The sequence below is a fragment of the Protomyctophum parallelum genome (assembly GCF_964188405.1).
Source record: "Protomyctophum parallelum genome assembly, chromosome: 10".
NCBI classification, from domain to species: Eukaryota; Metazoa; Chordata; class Actinopteri; order Myctophiformes; family Myctophidae; genus Protomyctophum; species Protomyctophum parallelum.
Window position 1 is genome coordinate 9,470,169 of NC_139704.1, and position 6,334 is coordinate 9,476,502.

Sequence of the window (6,334 nt, forward strand, 5' to 3'; positions counted from 1 at the left end):
GTCCAGGAAGGAAGTGAGAACAGTGTCATTGACATCTCTGGCACTTTGAAATACTAAAATATCTAAAAACACGTATTACACACATAAAAACCCCCAGGAGAGTGTGTGTATGTATGTGCTGTACTCTACTAGCCACTTTAGGTGTTGCAGCTGTCCGTGCTCGGACATGTACGTACGTACGTACACATACATACATACAATTCAATTAAATTCAATTAAATTCAAAGGGCTTTATTGGCATGAGAAAACATACGTTTACATTGCCAAAGCAGAAAGAACAATACAGCAATACAATCAAAACAAAAATTATGTACTTTGAAGGTCAGAGTCTTCAATAGATCAACTTCTATGTACCAAGATCACTCGATGCAGTTATAGTGCAGGAATATACACAATGATTAGTCTTTAGGGTGGTTGTGTTCCATTTGATATCCTTCTCCTATCACAGCAACTCACGAATCTTGCTGCTGTGTTTGCTCATTGTTGTACAGTACTTCGCCCAGCAGATATGGGAGTTTTTTGTCATTGGTCATGTTTTCAAAATCTCCGTGTGTGGTTGTAATCTGTGGGAAGTATGTGTCTCTGATGTCTTGGTACAATGGACAGATGGTTAGGAAGTTTAGCTCGGTTTCCACTTAATTTAGTGTGCAGTGGGTGCATAGTCTGTATTCTCTCGGGATACAGGTCTGCCTATGACGGCCTTTCTCGATCGCGAGACTGTGCTCACTGAGTCTGTACCTAGTTAAGATGTTTCTTTGTTTTGGGTCGGTCACGGTGCTCAGGTATTCTGCCACTGTGTATTCTCTGTTTAGGGCCAGATGGCATTCTAGTTTACTCTTCTTTTACATACATAGGGACACACATAGCTGCGTAATGGAGCGGAGGCACCGCTCAAAAGATCATTGTGGCTTGACAAAAACTACCTTCAGCCTATAGTATACACAATGACACCTAGCGCAACAGGTTGAGCAGGACATCTGAATAGGATGTGCACACAGTATACAGTATTATTTCACCTTGACTATCCCATGACTAACCTCTAATCCTCATCGGGTGGTTTTACGCTAGGACAGGAATTCTGCATTGGTCGTGGAATGAAGTGAAGATGCATAATGTGTTAAATAATATTTTATCTCACTTTAATGACTAAACCAGTTTGTTGCTGTTCTCCAGGCAGTGAGAGATGAGATGCAAATTTGCATCAGTACCACCTGTCAAGTTTCTGTGACTTTGAAACATGACTGGCATGCCTCATCCATCACCTGTTCTTTCTGTTCGCTTGCTGAATTTAAAAGAAGGTTTTGGATTTTAAGAGGAAGCCATAACAGGTAAGATCATTTAACTATCTACTAAAACTATCCAGTACATAAAGTGTACAAGAAGAAAACAACACAGACAAAGAAAAATAAAGGAAAATCCAATACAATCGATATACAAATCTACAAATCAGCTCGTGGTATAGTTTCACAGGTCTATTGAGATTTTAGATGAAAGAACAAGCAACAAGCAAAACAGACAAATTCATATAAAGCTGAATATATCAGATAAGGAAGGTAGTGCATGCACAACGGTGCACACCCACTTGTTTATTGCAGATCTTCTTTTTTTAATTTATATTTTTTGTCCCACGATTTTGTAACCCATTTTTCACCCCTGTGTCAATCATCCTGTGATGTGATCCTGGGCTCTACACAACCTCCGCCAACCTAGGGAGAGCAACGGACTTAACTCATGCTTCCTTCATGCTTGAGTGTCCAAGTTGCTCCTTTACACCTGACAGGGGGGAGTTTCCCTGGTTGGACATAGCGCGTGGAAGGAGCACGTTATTCCAACCTGTTTATTGCAGATTTGATGTTTTGAAAGGTTGAATCTGTAATTATTCAAACAAACAATGACATGACATTCAGTCCTTGGGGCATCCAATTTATGTATTTAGTTATGCCCTGTATTTGTATAATTCCCCTATTTTTTTTTTTTTTTTTTTTTTTTTTTTTTAGATATTTTTTTGCAGCTTACGCCTTTTATTGATTTTTTAAGGGACAGATAGTAGGCTGACAGGAAACGGGAGAGAGATGGGGGGATGACATGCGGTAAAGGCCGTGTCGGGTTCGGGAGTCGAACCCGCGGCACACCGCGACTGGATCACCAGTCCGGTGCCCAGACCGTTACGCTACGGCCTGGGCTAATTCCCCTATTTACCCAAACATATTTTCCTAGACATTTTTTAGTTCAACTCATTGATTCTTTTGACAGAGATTTAGGGCAATAGCAACCATAATTTGCTCTTGCCCCTAAATCTCTGATAGATGCTATGGAGAAGTGTCATCTGGTGCTGTGGTGGCAAAAATGCATATAAACACTATGGTATTGATTAATTTAATGTAGCCTATTAGTAGATGATACTTAACACTCTAAATTACCACCTGTTTTTCACTGACAAACTCATTAGAGACTGCCGACTCATGTAAACCTATTTCAAACTGTGTGAGTTAACTATAGAATAGAGTCCATTTAAGGAATGACCATCTCTTGTTACTCCTGAAACTCTGTACACTGCTGAAAGTATAATATATTTCTCTGGTGTAATGACATATACAATAAAAGAATGGAGTTCGAATCCTGATGGTTGAGTCCTGCTTCTTCCTGATGTTGTTTACTTACTAATAGTAATATTAAAAACGTCCACTACAGTGCCGACAGACCAAGTGGAGATTGACCAGAACAAATATAAAAGTACTGGCAGAACATAAGAACCAAGCACCAAGGTCCAACAGCTATGGCTGTACACGACAGCTCAGTTAAACTGATGGGAACACTGTATTGTCAATGATGTAGGAACCAGGAGAGATGAGTTCATTCATTGTAACGCAAATCGTTTTGAATATAAGCAGCCTACATCAGAGCCAGATAATTCATATTGTTTTCTCTCTTGCCATAGCACTCCACTGCTCCAGTAAACATGGACCCACCTATACAGGAAATGTGGACAACCTTTAAAGCCGCTCTGATCTTCTCTCTATGCATCTCGGCGGTATATCTGTTCTATGAACTCGCACATGAGTTCCCACAGCACCTCTACGACTGCCCTGGCCATACAACGCAGGATCTCCTAACAAGGGTTGAGGGTTCAGAACATCTAATGATGGCTGCCTACAGAGACCACAGAAAGGGTGGATCCACACGTGTCCTTGCTGTCATCAACACGGAGGAGCCGATGTCACTTGATTGTGTGTTCTGTTGCCCGGGACGCCAATTACAGATAAGTAAAGGAGCAGTCAGGAAGCACAGCGTTTCCTATGGCTTCAAGTACATCGCTGGGGATGTGCTTTGTCCCACGCTGCCGCAGTGCAATGCCACACATGTGCTGCTGGCCACCCACCACAATGACGGACATGTGGTGGGAGGACCATTTCTGACAATACAACACCAGGAGACAAGGGAGAAGGACTTCCCGGTCTTCTTCACCGTGTGCATGAACTCAGTGTATGGGGACTACAACAACGCCATTCAGTTCATTCAGACCATGGAGGTGTACAAACTGCTGGGAGTACAGAAGGTTGTTCTCTATCTCACCACCTGTAGCCAGGACTTCTACAAGGTTCTCCAGCACTATGTGGAGGAGGGAACTCTGGAGATTGTGCCTTGGTGGTCACAGGTGTTACGTGGGGAGATTCACCTCAATGGCGAGCTGAGTGTCATGAATGAGTGCATCTACCGGAACAGGTACACTTCTCAGTATGTCCTTCTGGCCGATGTGGACCAGTTACTAATACTCTACAAACACACTTCCCTGCGGACGCTCATGGAAGAAGTGCAGGGCAAGCATCCAGAAGCCTCTGTGTTTCAAGTGGAGACCCATGTCTTTCTGTTGTTTGACGATGGACCCAGAAACGCAAGCCAGTCCAGCAGCGGGCTGGGAGGGAGCCACATGCCGGGAGTGGACATCTTCAAGCAAGTCTACAGAGTGCCTCTTCTGGAGTACGACTCCCGCATCCACAAGCTAATCATCAACCCCAGGATGGTTGTCCAGACCGCCAGCTTTGAGGTTACAAAGAGCTACGGGAAAACGGTAGACATCCCACCCGAGGTTTGCAGGATGATGCAGGTACAAGAAAAAGACCATAATACAGAAAAAGAAAACCTGGTCCTTGATAACAGACTGTTGGACTTGGCTGCTCACCTTGCACCACAAATAATTAACATAAAATAATTTCTACCATATTAGACTTGGGATATGATCAAGCCTACTTGCATAATGCCTAATGCATAAGAAAAATTAATTTGTATTGTTCATTGCATTTCCTATGTCATCAGAATCAGAAATGCACCAAAACCTGTGAGAGACCTAAACATAAAACATTAAATGCTGGTTCTGAAATACCTTGGGTGAGCTTCTTTTTATTGTGCAGACACTGCATTGGGCCAGAAGAGGGTGCAATGGTGTAACACTTGAGAAGTTCCAGAACATAAAGCTGAGTGAAGTGCTAGGCAACCTAAACTTTACTCAAAAACACCTGGGTAAACATAAGCTTAAATGATTAGGCATGTCTAGAAAATGTGTGTTTTACCTAATTCAAGATGCACAATTCCTGTTTTTTCAAGATAGCTTTTAGTCTCACTAGAGTGTGGGGTGGGTGTGGTGATGCCTGTCCAATGTGTCCATACCAAACAACATATCTAACTGGATAGATTTTCCATGTAATTTGCTATCCACCTTCCTTAATTTAATTTATTTAATTTAATTTAATTTAATTTAATTTAATTTAATTTTCAATCAATCAATCAATCAATCATTTCCTTTAACTGCATGGACATTATGTTTCATGCATGGATATATTACCAAGTATGCCTATATTTATTTCTAATGTCATTGCAAATTTATCATGGAATTTATCTCCTCATTCAATGCTACTTTCTTTGACAATGCACCTCTTGGTTTTCCAATACACAAAAAACGAATAGCTTCAGATCTCCCAAAACAAACTGATCTGACTATTTCTCGCCTCGGTCTGAACTGAAGCCCATGATGCACCTAATTCTAGCATACTTTGCTAGTCTGGGATGGCTCAGGGTAGAAGACGTGGTTAGTAAAATAAAAATGGGATTGGTATTGAAGATAGTTAAAGAGGCAGCAGCCCTTAATACCCTCATACCTCACACTACTTCTCCAAAGTGAGTGACACCCACAGCCACAATACTAGAGGGAGGAACAATGACCTGGTATTACCCAAATATATAGAACAAACATGGGACAATTCTCGTTCTACTACTCTGCCACCAAAATGTGGAAAAAAAGGATTTACTGGTCAAACCTATAGCCTGCCCTGAGAGGTTAGAAATGAGGTGTCAACGGTTCACTGCTGTTTTCTTTTGTATTTGTTGATTAGTGTGATACTTTTTTAAATGCTCTGTTGGTTAATTGAAAACAAGTCCCCAGGAATTTCTGACTATTAAATATATATGTAATATTTAATATAATAATAATAATAATAATATTTTCCGTCAGTGTGTCGGGCACCATCAGTGTGTTGGTCGGGCACCATCAGTGTGTTGGTCGGGCACCATATATGGTGCCCAGGTCTCGTGACATGTGACATCATCAGGGATGGAGATGTGGAGACCCTGATGTCATAGTAAATGTGACCTGCTGTCACAGTTAAGCCCATATATGGAGATCCCTGATGTCATTAATATTGGCCAGCAACTCTAGGCTACATCTGACTTCAAACCTCAAACCCTTAGATCTCCATATATGGATATATGTCAGAACCTGATAACACTAGAGTTCTCAACAGGCCCACTTGTCCATTCATACTCTAGAAGGGCCTGCCCTAAAGTTATTAGTGCAGCCATGCCCGGCAGCAGGCGAAAACTAGAGTTCTCAACAGGCCCAAAAGTTAAGGCCTGGCCCTCATCAAACCCTGTACACTCCCCACTCCATATACTGTTCTGACATCCCAAATGTTGATCTGACCTCATCAAACCCTGTACACTCAAGACATGCTCCTTATATGGCCAGTACAGAATTAATTCCATGTTGATCTGACCCCCCATGCCAAAGCGCCAGGGCTCGCCCAGCAGTCTGCCGTCAACGAGGCGGATGCGCGCACGGCTGCGCGCCCTATAGGGCGAGGTCGCATGCATGCATCCGCCTGGGTGATGGCAGACTGCTGGGCGCTCGAGCGCTGGCGCTTTGGCATGGGGGGTCAGATCATACATATGGAAAGTCAGAACAGGTCAGCTCCATATATTATGGAGGGGGCAGTGTCTTGAGTGTACAGGGTTTGATGAGGTCTGGCCATATATGGAGCGTGTCTTGAGTGCACAGGGTTTG